At 45.6% G+C, this 22738-nt stretch overlaps 1 pseudogene; it reads right to left on the reverse strand.

The window, feature by feature from the left end:
• Positions 1-18903: 18903 nt before the first annotated feature.
• Positions 18904-19692, reverse strand: LOC120363210 (large ribosomal subunit protein eL8 pseudogene; annotated as a pseudogene).
• Between the last annotated feature and the right edge of the window lie 3046 nt (positions 19693-22738).

A 22738-nucleotide genomic window follows, 5' to 3' on the forward strand; every position in this document is an offset into this window, starting at 1 on the left:
CTGCCTGTAATCCCAGCACTTTGGGAGGCCAAGGTAAATGGATCAATTGAGATCAGGAGTTCAAGACCAGCCTAGCAAACAAGGTGAAACCTTGTCTCTACTAAAAAAAAAAAAAAAAAAAGAAAAAATTAGCTGGGTGTCATGGCACGTGCCTGTAATCCCAGCTACTCTGGAGGCTGAAGCAGGGAAATCGCTGGAACCTGGGAGACAGAGGTTGCAGTGAGCTGAGAGCATGCCACTGCACTCCAGCCTGGGTGACAGAGCAAGATGACTCCATCTCAAAAACAAAAAGAACAACCACAACCAAAAAAGAGGCCTTGCTGAATTTTCCTCCAGCATATGACCATTAGATCATACCCCCTTTGTCTATTCATGATGATCTATTTCTTTATCAAATCTAGCATTAAAAATACACAGGTTGGCTGGGCATGGTGGCTCATGCTGTAATCTCAGTCCTTTTGGAGACCAAGCTGGGAGGACCACTTGAGCCCAGGAGTTTGAGATCAGTCCAGGCAACCTAGCAAGACCCCATCTCTACAAAAAGTTAAAAAATTAGCCAGGTCTGGTGACACGTGCTTGTAGTCCCAGCTATTAGGGTGGATAAGGAGGGAGGATTGCTTGAGCCCTGGAGGTCAAAGCTGTAGTGAGTCGAGATCGTGCCACGGCACTCCAGCCTGTGTGGCAGAGTGAGACCCTGTCTCAAACAACAGCAATGACAACAAAGCCAAAAAAAAAAAAAAAAAAAAGTACACAGGTTTACCCTCTTCTTCAAGTCTTATTTTTTTTTCTTTTTTGTTTGGAGATGGAGTCTTGCTCTGTCACTCAGGCTGGAGTGCAGTGGCACGATCTCAGCTCACTACAACCTCTGCCTCCCAGGTTCAGGGGATTCTCCTGCCTTAGCCACCTGAGTAGCTGGGATTACAGGTGTGTGCCACTACGTCGGGCTACTTTTTCTGGGATTTCTCCATGTTGGCCAGGCTGGGTTCGAACTCCTGACCTCAGGTGATCTGCCCACTTCCACCTCCCAAAGTGCTGGGATTACAGGTGTGAGCCACTGTGCCCAGTCAGTTTTAATTTTTTTAATGAAGTCTCCTATGGCATGTAAAACTTATATTAAAGAAATTTGTGGCCAGGTTCAGTGGCTCACACCTGCAATCTCAGCTCCTTGGGAGGCCGAGGAGGGAGGATCACTACAGGTCAGGAGTTCGAAACCAGCCTGGCCAACATGGCAAAACCCTGTTTCTACTCAAAATACAAAAAATTTCCCAGGCAAGGTGGTGGGCGCCTGTAATCTCAGCTACTCAGGAGGCTGAGGCAGGAGAATCACTTGAACCCAGGAGGCAGAGGTTGCAGTGAGCTGAGATCACACCACTGCACTTCAGCCTGGGCGGCAGAGTGAGATTCCATCTCAAAAAAAGAAAAAGAAAAAAATTTGTATGTTTTTCCTTTGTTAACCTGTTCTTTGTTATAGGGGCCTCAGCCATGAACCTAAGATAGGAAGGGAAGATATTTCTTTTCTCCTACACTTGGTTGTATGTGTCTGTGTGTGTGTGCATGCATATGTAAAGATTTGTATCTACCAATTCAATTATTATTTTTTTTAATAGGATTGTCATGGGATATGGTGGCTCACGCTTATAATCCCAGCACTTTAGGAGGCTGAGGCGGGCAAATCATGAGGTCAGGAGTTCAAGACCATCCTGGCTAACATGGTGAAACCCCATCTCTACTAAAATACAAAAAATTAGCTAGGCATGTTGGCACATGCCTGTAGTCCCAGCTACTCGGAGGCTGAGGCAGGGGAATTGCTTGGACCCAGGAGGTGGAGGTTGCAGTGAGCCGAGATCACACCATTGCACTTCAGCCTGGGTGACAGAGCAAGACTCCATCTCAAAAAAAATCCAAAAAAGATTGTCCAGGCTTTCTGTTTATTCTTTAATCACCATATGTGTGTGTGTGTGTGTGTGTGTGTGTGTGTGTGTGTGTAATTTTTTGTATAAATAATTAATAGGGATAAGACAAGACCAATAATAAGTAGTGAAGCAAGTGGCCCGTATACATATATACATATATTTTTAGAGATGGGAATCTAGCTATGTTGCCTAGGACAGTCTTGAACTCCTGGGCTCAAGGTATCTACCAGTCTTTGTCTCCCAAAACGCTGGGATTACAGGCAAGAGCCACCACACCCAGCCTCTCATTTTACTGTCATTCAGTTTATTTTGTTGTGCATTTCTGATTTCTTTAGCTGAATGCTGAGTTTATCAATTTTTTTATTTCTAATTAAAAAAATATATTTTTCTCTTTTTTTTCTCACAAGATTGCTTTGATTAAAATATATCTTTTTATAAACAGGGTCATGCTCTGTCACTCAGGCTGTAGTGCAGTGGCTTGATGAAATAGCTGCCTCTTGCCTGGCGCGGTGGCTCAAGCCTGTAATCCCAGCACTTTGGGAGGCTGAGGCGGGTGGATCACGAGGTCAAGAGATCGAGACCATCCTGGTCAACATGGTGAAACCCCGTCTCTACTAAAAATACAAAAAATTAGCTGGGCCTGGTGGTGTGTGCCTGTAATCCCAGCTACTCAGGAGGCTGAGGCAGGAGAATTGCCTGAACCCAGGAGGCGAAGGTTGCAGTGAGCCAAGATCGCGCCATTGCACTCCAGCCTGGGCAACAAGAGCGAAACTCCGTCTCAAAAAAAAAAAAAAAAAGAAATAGCTGCCTCTGTCTGTGTGTGTGTGTGTGTGTGTGTGTGTGTGTGTGTGTGTGTGTGTGTGTTTGAGACAAGGTTTCACTTTGTCACCCAGACTGGAGTACAGTGGCACAATCTTGATTCACTGCAGCTTCCACCTCCTGGGCTCAAGCCATCCTCCCACCTCAGCCCCGCAAGTAGCAGGGACTACAGGTGCGTATCAGCATACCGCGCTAATTTTAAAATATTTTTTGTAGAGACAGGTTCTTGCCATGTTGTCCAGGCTGGTCTCAAACTCCTGGGATCAAGTGATCCTCCTGCCTCGACCTCCCAAATTGCTAGGATTACAGGCATGAGCCCCTGTGCTGAGTCTTGATGATACTTTTTTTATTAAAACATTTTGTTGTTTTTCTAAGGATGGGGTTTTGCCACGTTGCCCAGTCTAGTCTCAAACTCCTGGCCTCAAGTGATCCTCCTGCCTCAGCCTTTCTAGTAGCTGGTATTACAGGCATGAGTCACAGCACCTGGCCTTATTTTTATTTTTTCAATGCAAACACTGAAGACTAAAGAGTTCCCTCTAAGGACGGCTTAAACTGTACCCCACAGGGGTTTCCAATCCTATTGTTTGGGTCACAGTTGAAATTGTTGTTGCAGACTGGTTTATGGTAAGTAAACTAAATTGGTTGGCACTTACTCTCTATAGGTGACGACGATAATCACTTTAGGAAGGAAAAAACCTGCAAGAGATACTGCTCACTTCCTTGCTTCTACCCATTAGGTAAAGTAAACCTATGGCATATTTTAGTTGTGATTCATTTCCTCAAGTTGTATAAACCTAATATTCCTTGTTATAAGGATCTTAGAATCAATAAGGATAAGACAGTGCTAATAATAAGTAGTGAGGCAAGTGACCCAAAACATGAACACTGAAGATAAACAGTCCCAGCTCCAAGATATGTACTTAAGTAGCAAGGAGTATATCAAGGAAAATGGCAGTTTTCTTCATGAATGTACTTTTAACTTGTTCTCCACCCTAGCGTGAAGGATGAACTAAAAATTATAGCTTACTAGGAAAATGAAAAGGAAGAATTCTTTGGCCAGAAGTATTTTTGGCTCTTTGAATCATGTGATTTGGAATGTTCTCAAGGGCAGCTTTTCATGTTTTGTGTAATTATAGTCAAGGCTGGAATCTATAATTTGTTCTAATTTTCCATGAGTATTCCCCTTGCCACTATTCACTCTCTGCTATTCCACAGTTTCCTTTTTTTTTTTTTTTTTTTGGAGATGGAGTTTCGCTCTTGTTACCCAGGCTGGAGTGCAATGGCGCGATCTCGGCTCACCGCAACCTCCGCCTCCTGGGTTCAAGCAATTCTCCTGCCTCAGCCTCCTGAGTAGCTGGGATCACAGGCACACACCACCATGCCCAGCTAATTTTTTGTATTTTTAGTAGAGACGGGGTTTCACCATGTTGACCAGGATGGTCTTGATCTCTCGACCTCGTGATCCACCCGCCTCGGCCTCCCAAAGTGCTGGGATTACAGGCTTGAGCCACCGCGCCCGGCCTTTTTTTTTTTTTTTTTTTTTGAGACGGAGTTTCACTCTGTCAGCCAGGTTGGAGGGCAATAGTGCAATCTCGGCTCTCTGCAACCTCCCCCTCCTGGGTTCAAGAGATTCTCCTCCTGAGTAGCTGGGATTACAGGCGTCTGCCACTACAACCAGCTAATTTTTGTATATTTAGTAGAGGCAGGGTTTCACCATGTTGACCAAGCTAGTCTTGAACTCCTGACCTCAGGTGATCCACCCGCCTTGGCCTCCCAAAGTGTTGGGATTACAGGCGTGAGCCACCGTGCCTGGCCGTATTCCACAATTTCTAAGATCCATATTTGGGTGCATATAGTACAGGTAACTGGGAAACTTGAGAGATTTTTTTGTTGTTTGTCTGTTAGTGTTATAAAGATCCAGAAGAATGAGGGAGGATTGCATTCATTTATATATCGTGTATTTATACTAGGTTGAACCATATGAAATTGCCGATCTTTGACCATTTTTATTTCATTATATTGTATTATATTATTTATTTGTGACAGGGTCTGGCTCTGTCACCCAGGCTGGAGTGCAGTGGCAGGACCATGGTCTTCTGCAGCCTTGACAGCCTGGGCTCAAGTGATCCTCCCACCTCTACCTCCCAAGTAGATGGAACTACACCACACCTGGCTAATTAAAAAAATTTTTTTTGTAGAGATGAGGTTTCATCATTTTGCCCAGGCTAGTCTTGAACACCTGGATTCAAGCCATCTGCCCACCTCTGCCTCCCAAAGTGCTGGGATTACAAGCATGAGGCACTGTGCCCAGTCTTCAACGATGTTTTAATTTCTTTATTTTTGAGATATGGTCTCCTTCTGTTCCCCAGGCTAGAGTGCAGTGGTGTAATCACGGCTCACTGCAGCCTTGACCTTCTGGGCATAATTGATCCTTCTGCCTCAGTCTCCCGAGTAGCTGGGATTACAAGTGTGCCATCATACCCGGCTAATTTTTGTATTTTTTGTAGAAACAGGTTCTTGCCATGTTGCCTGGGTTGATCTCGAACTCCTGAACTCAAGCGATCTGCCGCCTCAGCCTCCTAAAATTCTGGTATTACAGGGGTGAGTCACTGTGCCTGGCCAACCATTTTTAACCTATGGCTCAACCTTGTATAATGAGAAGCAAATTCTAGGTCATGGTCATGAAACCTCCCTTTTCTGCTAAGAGAAAGAAAAATTGGAGAAAATTAAAGTTGTGTCTTATGTTGATAACTTAAAATTCAAGGCTATGAACTTTTCCCCCCTTTTCTTTCTTTCTTCTTTTTTTTTTTTTTTAAGCCTCTGAGGGCATGCAAAATGTTGAACTTTGGCTAAGCAGGTAAAGTCTTTTTTTTTTTTTTTTTTTTTTTTTTTTGAGACGGAGTTTCCCTCTTGTTACCCAGGCTGGAGTGCAATGGCGCGATCTCGGCTCACCGCAACCTCTGCCTCCTGGGTTCAGGCAATTCTCCTGCCTCAGCCTCCTGAGTAGCTGGGATTACAGGCACGCACCACCATGCCCAGCTAATTTTTTGTATTTTTAGTAGAGACGGGGTTTCACCATGTTGACCAGGATGGTCTCGATCTCTTGACCTCGTGATCCACCTGCCTCAGCCTCCCAAAGTGCTGGGATTACAGGCTTGAGCCACCACGCCCGGCCTAAGCAGGTAAAGTTTTATCAGGAAATAAGCCTTTGCTTTGCTTTGAGTCTAAAGGGAAAGACTGGTGATGTTGCAAATTCTTGGCACACTCTGAGATGGGCTTTGTTTCGTATTGAGCACCTGGGAAAAAAAGGACTGATACAGGGAGTAGGAAAGAGTACAGAAAAAAAAAACAATATTTCCAGGTGCAATGGCTCACCCCTGTAATCCCAGCACTTTGGGAGGCCGAGGCAGGCAGATCACCTGAGGTCACGAGTTCAAGATCAGCCTGGCCAACATGGTGAAACCCCATCTCTACTAAAAATACAAAAAAATTAGCTGGGTGTGGTGGCGGGTGCCTGTAATCCTAGCTACTTGGGAAACTCACTTGAACCTGGGAGGCCAAGGTTGCAATGAGCTGAGATGGAGCCACTGCACTCCAGCCTGGGCTACAAAGTGAGACTCCGTCTCCAAAAAAAAAAAAAGAAAAAAATCAATATCACAAAGAACCAAGTTAAATTCACTATTCATTTTTACCCAGCCTTGTCACATGAAGAACCAAGACTGTTGCTGTCTCAATAATCTCAAATGAGAATGAGGCCAGCTCTTCTAGAATGCAAACCAATAATACTGTCAGTGCCAACCTGCCCCAGAGCAGTTTTGCTGCTGCATTGCCTACTGTCCCGTCCTCTGGCATCACGTGCTTCCAGCATTTGGTCTTGCTGTGCATTTGTTTTCTGTGTGTATTGCAGTGAAATCCACATTCTTAGAAATTTATAGACCTGATGTTTTCAATGAAATCCACATTCTTAGAAATTTACAGAGCTGATGTTTTCAATGAAACCCACATTCTTAGAAATTTACAGAGCTGATTTTTGCCATAATGAGTAAATGCTACCCCTGTCCTCCATTTATACAATACCAGAAGGACTTTTTTTTTTTTTTTTTTTTTTTGACAGTCTTGCTCTGTCACCCAGGCTGGAGTACAGTGAGTGTCCTGCCGGGGGGCTGTGATTCTCTGAGGAGAAAGCTGTCCCTTTGTGCACAGGCATGCTCTTGGCTGGCACACTCTCCACCAGGGTCCCTGGCCAGGTAATTGGAGTCATTGGAAGGACTTTTTAGATATTTTCCCTGGATCATGTTGCTGGCGGCAGCCACTGCTCACCACACTGCCCTTGCTGCACTTCTGTGTGGGTGAAGTGGAGTGGCAATGAGAAAACACATCAACATGTCTATATCACACAAGAGTCCCCAACCCCTGGGCCACAGACAGGTACTGGTCCGTGGCCTGTTAGAGAACTGAGCTGCACAGCAGGAGGTGAGCAGTGGGTGAGCAAGCATTACTGTCTGAGCTCTGCTTCCTGTCAGATCAGCGGAGGCATTTGATTCTCATAGGAGTGAGAACCCTATTGTGAACTGCGCATGTGAGGGATCTAGGTTTTGAGGCCCTTATGAGAATCTAATGCCTGGTGATCTGAGGTCGAACAGTTTCATCCTAAAATGATCCCCAACCCTGTGGAAAAACTGTCTTCCAGGAAACTGGTCCCTGGTGCCAAAAAGGTTGGGGACTGCTAATATAACATATAACTGTGTATATATATGTATACATATTATATATATATGTAAGCATATAGCATGTAGGTGCAAAAGTAATTGCGCCAAGTACATTTGGTTTTTTTTTGAGACAGTCCTGCTCTGTTGCCCAGGCTAGAGTGCAATGACACAATCTCAGCTCGCTGTAATCTCCACCTCTTGGGTTCAAGAGATTCTCCTATCTCAGCCTCCAGAGTAACTGGGACTACATGTGTGTGCTACCACACCCAGCTTAAGTTTTCTGTATTTTTAGCAGAGATAAGGTTTCACCATATTGGCCAGGCTGGTCTCAAACTCCTAACCTCACGTTATCTGCCTGCCTCAGTCTCCCAACGTACTGGGATTACTGTGTAAGCCATCACACCCAGCCTCAAACCCATCTTTATTAATTAAAATGGGAACCATTACAATCAAGACATTTTTGCCAATGAGAAATAAGTTTGTTTATTCCTGTGTCATAAAAAGCTGTACTTAGGGATTCAATGAACTCTTGGAAAGCATTTTCTGCACCTGAGGCAGGAAAATAGGGTTTGGAGGCAGGGAACGTAAGGCCAATTCACACTTCAGCTATAACAGGAAATATCCTCTCCATAGGGCAGACACTGGAAATGACTTTGTAACTTTCCTTCATCCTCTCTTTCTACATAACATACCCGAAGTAACCGATGGAATCCTCTAGTGGGTATTTAAACTCCCAGATATTCTGTAACAGGGCTTTTGAGCCCCTATGCCCAGGCCCATTCCCACACTGTGGAGTGTACTTTCATTTCCAATAAAACCCTTCATTCGGCCGGGCATAGTGGCTCATGCCTATAATCCCAGCACTTTGGGAGGCCAAGGTGGGCGGATCACAAGGTCAGGAGATCAAGACGATACTGGCTAAAGTGTTGAAACCCTGTCTCTACTAAAACTAAAAATAATATTAATGATAATTAGCTGGGTGTGGGGGCACGCACCTATAGTCCCAGGTACTAGGGAGGCTGAGGCAGGAGAATCACTTGAACCCAGGAGGCGGAGGTTGCAGTGAGCTGAGATTGTGCCACTGCACTCCAACCTGGGCAACAGAGCAAGACTCTGTCTCTAAATAAATAAGTAAATAAACAAAACAAAAAACCCTTCATTCCTTCCTTGCTTTGTGTTTTGTCCAATTCTTTGTACAAGACACCAAGCACCTGGACACCCTCCACTGTTAACACATCCTGCTGATTGTGGAAGCATTTTCCCTGCAAAGAGCTGTCAAGATGCTTGAAGAAGTGGCAGTTGGTTGGTGAGAGGTCAAGTGAATATGGTGGATGATGCAAAACTTCGTAGCCCAATTCATTCTTTTTTTTGAGACAGAGTCTTGCCCTTGTCCCCCAGGCTGGAGTGCAATAGCGCGATCTCGGCTCACTGCAACCTCCGCCTCCCAGGTTCAAACGATTCTCCTGCCTCAGCCTCCTGAGTAGCTGGGATTACAGGCACTTGCCACCACACCCGGTTAATTTTTGTATTTTTAGTTGAGATGGGGTTTCACCATGTTGGCCAGGCTGGTCTCAAACTCCTGACCTTAGGCGATCCGCCTGCTTCAGCCTCCCAAAGTGCTGGGATTACAGTTGTGAGCCACTGTGCCCGGCCCAATTTTGAAGTGTTGGTTGTGCGTGTGGTGGGACGTTTTCATGGAGAATTGGGCCCTTTTTTTGACCAGTGCCAGATGCAGCCTTTGCGTTTTTGGTGCATCTCATTGATTTGCTCAGATAGAATGGTTTTGCCTGGACTCAGAAAGCTGTAATAGATCAGACTGGCAGCGGACCAGGTAACAGTGACCAGGACCTTTCTTGGGTGCAAGTTTGGCTTTGGGAAGTGCTTGGGTGCTTCTTCACTTGGTCCAACCACTGACCTGGTCGTCCCAGGTTGTCATATAAAATCCACTTTTCGTCGCACGTCACAATCTGATTGAGAAATGGGCCGGGCGCGGTGGCGCGTGCCTGTAATCTCAGCTACTCGGGAGGCTGACGTGGGAGGATCGCTTAAGCCCAGGAGTCCTGGGATGTAGTTGGCTATGCCGATCGGGTGTCCGCACTAAGTTGGGCATCAATATGGCGACCTCCCGCGAGCGGGGACCACCAGGCTGCCTAAGGAGGGGTGAACCGGCCCAGGTTGGAAACGGAGCAGGTCAAAACTCCTGTGCTAATCAGTAGTGGGATCGCGCCTGTGAACAGCCACTGCACTCCAGCCTGGACAACATGGCGAGACCCCGTCTCTTAAAAAAAAGAGAGAAAATGGTTTGTTGTTGCATAAAGAGTAGATGGCACTTCAAAACAATGATTTTTTTGATTTTCGCTCAGCTCATGAGGCACTAGTTATCAAACTTCTTTACCTTTCCAATATGCTTCAAATGCTGAACGACCGTAGAAAGGTCGACACTGAGTTCTTCCACAACTTTTGTAGTTGTTAAGAGGATCAGCTTTGATGATTGCTTTCAACTGCTCGCCGTCAACTCCTGACGGCCGGCCGCTATGCTCCTCATCTTCAAGGCTCTCGTCTCCTTTGTAAAACTTCTTGAACCACCACTGCGCTGTACCTTCCTTAACAGTTCTGGGCCAAATGTGTTTTTGATGTTGTGAGTTGTCTTCTCTGTTTTACCATCCATTTTGAACTTGAACAAGAAAATCGCTCAAATTTGCTTTTTGTCTAACATCATTTCCATGGTCTAAAATAAATATAAAAGAGGGCTGGGCATGGTGGCACATGCCTGTAATCCCAGCAACTTTGGGAGGCCGAGGCGGTGGACCACGAGGTCAGGAGTTTGAGACCAGCCTGGCCAACATGGTGAAACTCCGTCTCTACTGAAAATACAAAAAAAATTAGCTGGGTGTGGTGGCGTGTGTCTGTAATCCTAGCTACTGGGGAGGCTGAGGCAGAAGAATCGCTTGAACCCAGGAGGTGGAGGTTGCAGTGAGCCAAAATCATGCCACTGCACTCCAGCCTGGTGATGGAGTGAGACTCCATCTCAAAATAAACAAATAAATAAATAAATACACAGCAAGTAATCATTATCCAAAAAATAAAAAATAAAGGGAGAAAAGCACATTAAAGTGATGTATAACATAACCACATTTATTGAAGAATGTTTTCCAATAGCAAATAGCAAATTTCAACAATGCAAAAACCACTATTACTTTTGCACCAAACTTAACAAAATGAATTGTGTAAGCCCAGCAATCCAGGGGTTAACAAGCCCTCCAAGTGATTCTGATGCATACTTGGTGGCTACAGCAGCTGGCCTCCCTCAACCCCTCCCTCCAAACCTTCCTCCTTTCTTTTACTCCTCCTCCTGCTCGCCACCCCCTACTTCTCTTTTAAGAAAAGGGAACTGGCCGGGCGCGGTGGCTCAAGCCTGTAATCCCAGCACTTTGGGAGGCCGAGGCGGGTGGATCACGAGGTCAAGAGATCGAGACCATCCTGGTCAACAAGGTGAAACCCCGTCTCTACTAAAAATACAAAAAGTTAGCTGGGCATGGTGGTGTGTGCCTGTAATCCCAGCTACTTAGGAGGCTGAGGCAGGAGAATTGCCTGAGCCCAGGAGGCGGAGGTTGCGGTGAGCCGAGATCACGCCATTGCACTCCAGCCTGGGTAACAAGAGCGAAACTCCGACTCAAAAAAAAAAAGGGAACTGAATAAGTCTTTCCCACTGTTATGCACACATAAACTCAGTTATCTCAGAAAATCTGGAAAGGGGATTTAGCATTTTTTCTTCTTGGAGTTTAGGGATTGCAAAGTGCTTCTTTTGCAGGAGAAAATCAGATAATCAGGCTTAGTGAACCTAATTATAAACTCCATTGCTTTTACAAGCCTCATTCTCTGTAGGCCCGAAAACCTATGGGAAAGAAGTTGAGTGATTTATCCCTGACACAGAAAGGTTTTTGTTGCTGGGCGCAGTGGCTCACGCCTGTAATCCCAGCACTTTGGGAGGCCGAGGTGGGTGGATCACAAGATCAAGAGATCGAGACCATCCTGGTCAACATGGTGAAACCCCGTCTCTACTAAAAATACAAAAAAATTAGCTGGGCATGGTGGTGTGTGCCTGTAATCCCAGCTACTCAGGAGGCTGAGGCAGGAGAATTGCCTGAACCCAGGAGACGGAGGTTGTGGTGAGCCGAGATGGCGCCATCGCACTCCAGCCTGGGTAACAAGAGTGAAACTCTGTCTCAAAAAAAAAAAAAAAAGAAAGGTTTTTGTTTCGTTTTGTTTTTTGAGATGGAGTCGTGCTCTGTCGCCCAGGCTGGAGTGCAGTGTCACAGTTTCAGCTTGCAGCAACGTCACACTCCCGGGTTCAGACAATTCTCCTGCCTCATCCTCCCGAGTAGCTGGGATTACAGGTGCCTGCCACCACGCCCAGCTAATTTTTGTATATTTTAGTAGAGATGGAGTTTCACCATGTTGGCCAGGCTGGTTTCCAACTCCTGACCTCAGGTGATTCACCTGCCTCAGCCTCCCAAAGTGTTGGGATTACAGGCGTGAGCCACCATGCCCAGCCTCCCTGACACAGAAAGTTGTATGAAAACATAAATGACCTCAGACCTCTCCAACCCGAAGAAAAGAAGGGGTTAAGCCTTCATCAGTTTGTAGATGTTTTCAGCAGGGTGCTCTTGGTCATGGATTGGAATAAACTCATTATGTATTACGCTCTGCAGGAAACACCTGGGATCCACATGGGTCTATGTATAAGCATTGTTTGTCCCCCTATTTGGGGAAGGGATACAGGTTACTCCCTTCAGCTGTCTCTTCAGAGGGCTTGGTGGGACGAGGTCAATTCTCCGGGCTTTCAGCTGTCAGTCTTCTCCTGTCATCTGGTCCCTCGTGCTGGGTTTCCAGGTGAATCAATTGAGAAGCAAAAAAGGCTAAAGAAGGTTCTTGAAATTACTTAGCTTGTAAGTGGCTGAGTTTTTGTTTGTTTTTAGTACAAAAAAATTACAACGAGGTAGAATTTACCTATGTTGTGCGTCAATGATAATATAAAGTCGTGCTGTCCAATATGGTAGCTACTAGCCACACATGGTTATCTTAAATTAAGTAAAAATTCAGTTCTGGCCAGGTGCGGTGGTTCGCACCTGTAATCCCAGCACTTTGGGAGGCCGAGGCAGGCAAATCATGAAGTCAGGAGTTTGAGACCAGCCTGGCAATATGATGAAACCTTGCCTCTACTAAAAATACAAAAATTAGCCAGGCGCCTATAATCCTAGCTACTCAGGCTGAGGCAGGAGAATTGCTTGAACCTCAGAAGCAGAGGTTGCAGTAAGCCGAGATCCCACCACTGCACTCCAGCCTGGATGACAGAGCAAGATTCTGTCTCAAAAAAAAAAAAAAAAAAAAAAAAAAAAAATTCAGTTCTCCATTTGCACTGATATTTCAAGTGCACAGCAGCTGCATGTGGCTAGAGTCTACCATATAATGAAGCACAGATACAGAATATTTCCATCACTGAGGGATGTTGGATGCACTGGTTGTCATATTATTATTTTTTCACTTTTTTTGGGGGGCGGGGACGGAGTTTCACTCTTGTTGCCCAGACTGGAGTGCAGTGGTGCAATCTCAGCTCACTGCAACCTCTGCCTCCCGGGTTCAAGTGATTCTCCTGCCTCAGCCCCCTGAGTAGCTGGGATTACAGGCATGCGCCACCACACCTGGCTAATTTTTTTAATTTTTAGTAGAGACAGGGTTTCTCCATGTTGGCCAGGCTGGTCTCAAACTCCCAACCTCAGGTGATCTGCCCACCTTGGCCTCCCAAAGTGCTGGGATTATAGGCGTGAGCCACCATACCCAGCGGTTTTTTTTTTTTTCCCCACCAAATATCATCTTGAACTTTTTTTTTTTTTTTTTGAGATGGAGTGTCGCTCTCGTTACCCAGGCTGGAGTGCAATGGCGCGATCTCGGCTCACCGCAACCTCCGCCTCCTGGGCCCAGGCAATTCTCCTGCCTCAGCCTCCTAAGTAGCTGAGATTACAGGCATGCGCCACCACGCCCAGCTAGTTTTTTGTATTTTTTTTTTAGTAGAGACGGGGTTTCACTATGTTGACCAGGATGGTCTCGATCTCTCGACCTTGTGATCCACCCGCCTCGGCCTCCCAAAGTGCTGGGATTACAGGCTGAGCCACCGCGCCCGGCCAAAATGCATCAGTGGCAGGATTTTTTTTTTTTTTTTTTTTTTTTTTTTTGAGACAGAGTTTCGCTCTTGTTACCCAGGCTGGAGTGCAATGGCACGATCTCGGCTCACCGCCGCCTCCGCCTCCTGGGTTCAGGCAATTCTCCTGCCTCAGCCTCCTGAGTAGCTGGGATTACAGGCACACGCCACCATGCCCAGCTAATTTTTTTGTATTTTTTTTTTTAGTAGAGACGGGGTTTCACCATGTTGACCAGGATGGTCTTGATCTCTTGACCTTGTGATCCACCCGCCTCGGCCTCCCAAAGTGCTGGGATTACAGGCTTGAGCCACCGTGCCCGGCCCTTTTTTTTTTTTTTTTTTTTTGAGACGGAGTTTTGCTCTTGTTACCCAGGCTGGAGTGCAATGGCGCGATCTCGGCTCACCGCAACCTCTTTCTCCTGGGTTCAGGCAATTCTCCTGCCTCAGCCTCCCTAGTAGCTGGGACTACAGGCACGTGCCACCATGCCCAGCTAATTTTTTTGTATTTTTAGTAGAGACGGGGTTTCACCATGTTGACCGGGATGGTCTCGATCTCTTGACCTCGTGATCCACCCACCTCGGCCTCCCAAAGTGCTGGGATTACAGGCGTGAGCCACCGCGCCCGGCTTTTTTTTTTTTTTTTTTTTTTTGAGACAGGGTCTCACTCTGTTGCCCAGGCCGGAGTGCAGTGGTGTGATCTCAACTCATTGCAAACCTTGCCTCCTGGGCTCAAGCGATCCTCCTATCTCAGCCTTCAAGTAGTTGGGACCACCATGCCCAGCTAATTTTTGTATTTTTTGTATACACAGGGTTTTCCCATGTTACCCAGGCTGGTCTCGAACTCCTGGCCTCAAGTGATTCTCCCATTTTGGCCTCCCAAAGTGCTGGGATTATAGCGATGAGCTACCATGCCTGGTCCATTCAACTATTCTGTAGTATTATTGTTTTTAAAGACAGCATCTTGGTATGTTGCCCAGGCTAGTTAGAAAGTTAGAACTCAGGCTGGGCATGGTGGTTCATGCTTGTAATTCCAGCACTTTGGGAGGCTGAGCGGGCAGATCATGAGATCAAGAGATTGGGACTATCCTGGCCAACATGGTGAAACCCTATCTCTACTAAAAATACAAAAATTAGCTGGGCTTGGTGGTGCTCCCTTGTAGTCCCAGCTACTCGGGAGGCTGAAGCAGGAGAATTGCTTGAACCTGGGATGTAGAGGCTGCAGTGAGCTGAGATCGTGCCACGACACTCCAGCCTGGCAACAGAGCTAGACTCAGTCTCCAAAAAAAAAAAAAAGCTAGAACTCCTGGCCATAAGCAATCCTCCTGCCTCAGCCTCCCAAGTTGCTGGGATTACGGATGTGAACCACCATGAATGGCCACTGAACTATTCTTTGGTTAGTGAGCATTACATCCCTGTGTGTTCCTGACACTAGTGTAGTGCTGGGCTATTGCACTGCCCACTAGGAGCTACTATCTAGAGGAGACAGGAACTAACAATTTTTTTTTTTTTGAGACGAAGTTTCGCTCTTGTTACCCAGGCTGGAGTGCAATGGCGCGATCTCGGCTCACCGCAACCTCTTTCTCCTGGGTTCAGGCAATTCTCCTGCCTCAGCCTCCCGAGCAGCTGGGACTACAGGTGTGCGCCATCATGCCCGGCTAATTTTTGTATTTTAGTAGAGACGGGGTTTCACCATGTTGACCAGGATGGTCTCGATCTCGACCTCGTGATCCACCGCCTCGGCCTCCCAAAGTGCTGGGATTACAGGCGTGAGCCACCGCGCCCGGCTCAGCAACTAACAATTTTAATGTCAAGTGATAAATGCTTTATGTTATGAAAGGACTTTTAGGAGCAGAAAGAAGAAAGAGTTGCTAGGCCTGGCAGATTTTGAGAAGACTTCACAGAGAAGATAACATTTGAACTGGGGTTTGAAGGATGCATGAGTTCGCCAATGAACTAAGGCACCCCTGGCCATGTGAATAGCATGTACAAAGACACAAAGGCATGAAACGGCTGGTGTGCTGGAGGCAGTAAGAAGTGCACTATGTCAAGGGAGGGAAGGTGAGCCTGGGGTGGTTAACAGGTAGTGTGTGCCTTTTTTTGAGACGGAGTTTTGCTCTTGTTGCCCAGGCTGGAGTGCAATAGCGCAATCTCAGATCACTGCAACCTCCACCTCCTAGGTTCAAGCCATTCTCCTGCATCAGCCTCCTGAGTAGCTGGGATTACAGGCAAGTGCCACCATGCCTGGCTAATTTTGTATTTTTTTTTTTTTTTTTTGAGACGGAGTTTCACTCTTGTTACCCAGGCTGGAGTGCAATGGCGTGATCTCTGCTCACCGCAACCTCTGCCCCCTGGGTTCAGGCAATTCTCCTGCCTCAGCCTCCTGAGTAGCTGGGATTACAGGCACACGCCACCATGCCCAGCTAATTTTTTGTATTTTTAGTAGAGACGGGGTTTCACAATGTTGACCGGGATGGTCTCGATCTCTTGACCTCGTGATCCACCCGCCTTGGCCTCCCAAAGTGCTGGGATTACAGGCTTGAGCCACTGCGCCTGGCCTTTTTTTTTTTTTAGACAGGGTTTCACCATGTTGGCCAGGCTGATCTCGAACTTCTGACCTAAGGTGATCCACCCGCCTAGGCCTCCCAAAGTGCTGAGATTACAGGTGTGAGCCACCACGCCCGGCCTAATTTTGTATTTTTAGTAGAGACAGGGTTTCTCCATGATGTTCAGCCTGGTCTTGAACTCCTGACCTCAGGTGATCTGCCTGCCTCAGCCTCCCAAAGTGCTGGGATTATAGGCGTGAGCCATCATGATCACGCCTGGCTACCTTTTAAAAATTTTGAACTAGCTGGGAGCAGTGGCTCAAGCCTGTAATCCCAGCACTTTGGGAGGCTGAGGTGGGTGGATCACGAGGTCGAGAGATCGAGACCATCCTGGTCAACATGGTGAAACCCCGTCTCTACTAAAAATACAAAAAACTAGCTGGGCATGGTGGCGCGCGCCTGTACTCCCAGCTACTCAGGAGGCTGAGGCAGGAGAGAATTGCCTGAACCCAGGAGGCGGAGGTTGCGGAAATTTTGAACTTTGCCTGACAGGTATTAGGGGCTGTTTAAAGTAGCCTCCTTCAAGCCCTGTGTACAATAGCAAAGACCTGGAACCAACCCAAATGCCCATCAATGATAGACTGGACAAAGAAAATGTGGTACATATACAGCATGGAATACTACACAGCCATAAAAAAAACGATGAGTTCATGTCCTTTGTAGGGACTTGGATGAATCTGGAAAACATCATTCTCAGCAAACTGACAGAAGAACAGAAAACCAAACACCGTATGTTCTCACTCATAGGTGGGTGTTGAGCAATGAGAACATGTGGACTCAGGCAGAGGAGCATCACACACTGAGGGCAGTTGTCGGGGATAGGGGAGAGACAGCGGGGGGTGGGGTGGGGAAGGAAGGGAGGGATAACCTGGGAAGAAATGCCAGATGTAGTATGCACCTAAAGTAAAATAAATAAATTTAAAAAAAAAAAATTGCCATCTCCATACAGCTTTCATATGCTAAATCCTATTAAACCTCCGGTGTGTTGCGTAGCTGAAGGTATCATCGAGGCATGTTATATGCTTAGCACTGGGCCTGGCACATGGCAGATGCAACAAATCTTGATTTCTGCCCCTGCCTCTTCCTTGTACTTTTGCTCTTCTTTTCTCTTAACAAGTTGCTACTTTTACCTGCTCGTCCACAGTGTATTTCTAAGTCTCTGAGAGTGGCCAATTTCTCTTCTCATTTCCCCAGCTATTAAGTCTGACACCCACATTGATCTGGTCCTTTCAATAACAGCAGAGATGTCTACTTCAATTTACCTACTTTCTTTTTTTTTTTTTTTTCTTTTTTTTGAGACGGAGTTTCGCTCTTGTTACCCAGGCTGGAGTGCAATGGCGCGATCTCGGCTCACCGCAACCTCCGCCTCCTGGGCTCAGGCAATTCTCCTGCCTCAGCCTCCTGAGTAGCTGGGATTACAGGCACGTGCCACCATGCCCAGCTAATTTTTTTTGTATTTTTAGTAGAGACGGGGTTTCACCATGTTGACCAGGATGGTCTCGATCTCTCGACCTTGTGATCCACCCGCCTCGGCCTCCCAAAGTGCTGGGATTACAGGCTTGAGCCACCGCGCCCGGCAATTTACCTACTTTCTTTCCCCTGCCGTTTTCTCCTTCCTTTGAGATATATGACCTTTCTGCATATAACTTTACAAAGGGATGTCTCTGGTTTATATATTACTCTCCATGACATCCTATCATAAGACAGCATCATAAATGAACAATTTTCAGCAATAGTTTCTTTTTAACTTATATTTATTATTATTATTTATTAGAGGCAGGGTCTCACTCTGTCTCCAGGTTGGGATACAGTGGTATGATCATAGCTCACGGTAACCTTGAAATCCTGAGCTCCAGCAATCCTCTCGCCTCAGCCTCCTGAGTAGCTGAGACTACAGGTGCACAGCACCATGCCCGGCTGATCTTTAACATTTTCATAGACAGGCACAGCCTCAAGTGATCCTTCTGCCTTGACTTCCCAATTTGCTGGGATTATGGGCATGAGCCACCGTGCCTGGCCTTCTTTTTGAAAAGGGCATCTCTCATTTCTGAATGATTGCAGATATTTCAGCCGTGAGTAAATGTGCCAGACAGATAATATGCTTTTAATTCTGATAGATTAATAACAGGCACCTAATTCATTCTAGGTCACCAACATTTAGGGCAAGCATAAAAATGGAGGCACATTCCAAGTATGTAAATGCTATAAATCAAGTTAACAGCTGTTAAAATATAATTTCTCTTTCTAAATCGATGAATATAACTTTGTAATGGGCCAAGAGAGATAGCTTATGCCTATAATCCCAGCACTTTGGGAGGCTGAGGTAGGCAGATCATTTGAGGTCAGGAGTTCGAGACCAGCCTAGCCAGCAAGGTGAAACCCTGTCTCTACAAAAAATACAAAATTTAGCTGTAATCCCAGCTACTTGAGTGGCTGAGGCACAAGAATCACTTAAACCCAGGGGATAGAAGTTGCAGTCAGCAGGGTGCAGTGGAGCCCTGTTTCAGCCTGAGTGACAGAGTGAGACTGTCTCAAAATTAAAAAAACCAAAAAAACTAAACCAACTCCTGCCAAAGTAAACCAAACCCCCCAAAAAAATTTTTTTGGAAGGAAAATTTGTATTAATTATTTTTATGTACAGAAAACTCAACTGTGTACATTTAACCCAGTTTCGTGGCAAGTTCTTTAGCCTTTGCCTTTTCGAGCTTGGCGATGCGAGCCACAGACTTGGGACCCAGGAAATTGCTTCCCCCGTGACGGCGGATCTCATCGTATCTATCATTGTAGTTGGTGCGGATAGCTTCCACCAGCTTAGCCAAAGCACCTTTGTCTTCCGAGTTCACGTGTGTGAAGGTGACAGTGGTGCAGGTCTTCCTGTGGACTAGACATCCCAGTCTTGCCTTCCTCTTGGTGATGCAGTAAGGGACCCCCATTTTACGATGCAGGGCAGGCAAGAAGACAACCAGCTCGATGGGATCCACGTCATGTGCAGTCACCACCAGCTGAGCTTTCTTGGTGGTGATGGTGTTAACTCCTGCTTGAAGGACAGGTGGTCTCTTTGTGGAGACGTCCCCTTTGCCAGCTGTTTTCTTCTCTGCCTGGGCCAACAGCCTCTGCTTCTTCTCTTGCTTTGTTTCTGGTCTATACTTGTGCGCCAGCTTAAGCAGCTGAGTAGCTGTTTGGCGGTCCAGGGCCTGGGTGAACTGGTTAATTGCAGGAGGCACTTTCAGCCGCTTATAGAGGATGTTTTTCTGACGCTGCAACCTGATATAGCGGGGCCATTTCACAAAGCGGGTGACGTCTCTTTTGGGCTGGATGTCCTGTCCAATGCCAAAATTCTTAGGCCTTTTCTCAAACAGGGGATTCACCACTTTCTTAGCCTCCTGCTTCTTCACGACAGCAGGGGCCGGAGCCACCTTATTCCCCTTGGCCTTCTTTCCTTTCGGCATCTTGGGCGGCGGGAAGAGAGAGTCCCAAAAATTTTTAAAAAGCCATTTTATGATAACCAAATACAGGTAGAATGTGTTAACTTTTTTTTTTTTAAGAGGCAGGGTCTGGCTCTGTCACTCAGGTTGGGGTGCAGTGGCATGATCATAGCTTACTGTAGCCTCTAACTCCTGGGCTCAACTGATTCTCCTGCCTCAGCCTCCGAGTAGCTGGGATTACAGACATACTCCACCATGCCCAACTAATTTTTTTTTTTTTTTTTTTTGAGACTGAGTTTCGCTCTTGTTACCCAGGCTGGAATGCAATGGCGCGATCTCGGCTCACCGCAACCTCCGCCTCCTGGGTCCAGGCAATTCTCCTGCCTCAGCCTCCTGAGTAGCTGGGATTACAGGCATGCGCCACCATGCCCAGCTGATTTTTTGTATTTTTAGTAGAGACGGGGTTTCACCATGTTGACCAGGATGGTCTCGATCCCTTGACCTCGTGATCCACCCGCCTTGGCCTCCCAAAGTGCTGGGATTACAGGCTTGAGCCACCTCGCCCGGCCCACGCCCAACTAATTTTAAAATTTTTTGTAGAGATAGGGTTTGCTATGTTGTCCAGACTGGTCTTGACCTCCTGGCCTCAAGTGATTCTCCCTTTTTCACCTCCTAAAGTGTTGGGATTATAGATGTGAGACACTGCACCAGGTCTAAAATGTGTTTAAAATTATGACTTTTGCCAGGCGTGGTGGCTCACGCCTATAATCCCAGCACATTGGGAGGCTGAGGTTAGTGGATCACTTGAGGTCAGGAGTTTGAGACCACCCTGGCCAACATGGCAAAACCCTGTTTCTACTAAAATACAAAAATTAGCTGAGTGTGGTGGTGTGCACCTGTAATCTCAGCTACTTGGGAAGCTGAAGCAGAAGAATCGCTTAAACCTGGGGTGTGGAGGTTGCCCTGAGCTGAGATGGTGCCACTGCACTCCAGCCTGGGCAACAGAGCAAGCCTGTCTCAAAATAAACAAACAAATAAATAAAATGATGCCTTTTACTAAGAGAAAGTTACTGAACTATCTGAGATTATGGAATCTAATTATTATTGTCCATGTCTGAGCATTCTGTTAATGGGCTACAGATGGCTGGATGAAACAAAAAGACATATATAATTCATACATGTTTTTTTTTTTAGAAAAAGAATAAAGAAGAGGAAGAAAGAGAAAGAGGAAGAGGGAGAGAGAATGGGGGTATTGCTTTATTGCCTGGGCTAGAATGCAGTCTAAATATGGGTATGCCTATAATTGTCCTTAATAATGGAGATATAAAAGAAAATGAGGGAAGAGAATAACAAACAAGGAGCCAACCAACATTTCGTTTAAACTTCTAAGTTGATATGATGTGGTACTGATAAGAGTGTATATTTTGTATATTTAAAGTGGAGAGTTCTATAAATGTTAATTACATTTACTTGTTCCAGATCTGAGTTCAAGTCCTGAATATCGTTGTTAATTTTGTCTCATTGATCTGTCTAATATTAATGTTGAAGTCTCCCACTATTATTATGTGGGAGTCTAAGTCTCTTTATAAGTCTTGTATGTCTGCGTATTCCTGTATTGGGTGCGTATATATTTAGGATCTTTAGCTCTTCTTGTTGTTGCATTGATCCTTTTATCATTATATAATGTCCTTCTTTGCTTCTTTTGATCTTTGTTGCTTAATTGTAACTTCTGCTTTTTATTTATTTATTTTAGCTCTCTGTTTGGTTGGTAAATCTTTCTCCATCCCTTGTTTGGAGTCTTTGTGTATCCTTGAATGTGAGATGGATCTGGATGCAGCATACTGATGGGTTTTAGTTTTTTATTCAAATTGCCTGTCTTTGGATTGGGGGATTTAGTCAATTTAAATTTAGAATTAATAATAATATATATGAGTTTAATACTGCCATTAGCTGGCTATTTTGTCCATTAGTTGATGTAAATTCTTCATTATATTGATGCTCTTTTTGATAATTTTTTTAGAAAGGCTGATACTGTTTGTTCCTTTCTATGTGTAGTGGTTCTTTCAGAAGCTCTTGTAAAGCAGGCCTGGTGGTGATGAAATCTCTGAGTGCTTGCTTATTCACAAAAAACTTTATTTTTCCTTCACTTGTGAAGCTTAGTTTGGCTGGATGTGAAATTCTGGGTTGAAAGTTCTTTTCTTTAAGGATGTTGAATATTGGCCCCCACTCTCTTCTGGCTTGTAGGGTTTCTGCTGAGAGATCTGCTGTGAGTCTGATAGGCTTCCCTTTGTGGGTAACCTGACCTTTCTCTCTGGCTGCCCTTAGTATTTTCTCCTTCATTTCAACCCTGGTGAATCTGACGATTATGTGCCTTGGAGTTGCTCTTCTTGAGGAATATCTCTGTGGTGTTCTCTGTATTACCTGGAGTTGAATATTATCCTGCCTTACTAGGCTGGGAAAATTTTCCTGAATAATGTCCTGAAGCGTATTTTCCAGCTTGGATTCATTCTCTTCGTCACATTCAGGTACACCTATCAAGCGTAGATTAGGTCTTTTCACATAGTCCCATATTTCTTGGAGACTTTGCTCGTTCCTTTTTATCCTTTTTTCTCTAATCTTGTCTTCTTGTTTTATTTCATTGAGTTGGTCTTCGACCTCTGATATCCTTTCTTCTGCTTGATCAATTCGGCTGTTAAAACTTGTGCATACTTCATGAAGTTCTCCTATTGTGTTTTTCAGCTCCATCAATTCACTTATATTCCTCTCTAAATTGTGTATTATTGTTAACATTTCATCAAATCTTTTTTCAAAGTTCTTAGTTGCTTTAGATTGGGTTAAAACAAGTTCTTTTAATTCACAGAAGTTTCTCATTATCCACATTTTGAAGCCTGCTTCTGTAATTGGAACACACTCGTTCTCCATCAAGCCTTGTTCCATTGCTGATGAGGAACTGTGATCCCCCGCTGAGGAAGAAGCGTTCTGATCTTGGGCATTCTCAGCCTTTTTTGGCCGTTTTCCTCCCTTGGTTATAAATTTATCCATCTGTGGTCTTTGAATTCACCGTCTTTGT

The sequence above is a fragment of the Saimiri boliviensis genome, chromosome 4 (assembly GCF_048565385.1).
Source record: "Saimiri boliviensis isolate mSaiBol1 chromosome 4, mSaiBol1.pri, whole genome shotgun sequence".
In the NCBI taxonomy this organism is placed as follows: domain Eukaryota; kingdom Metazoa; phylum Chordata; class Mammalia; order Primates; family Cebidae; genus Saimiri; species Saimiri boliviensis.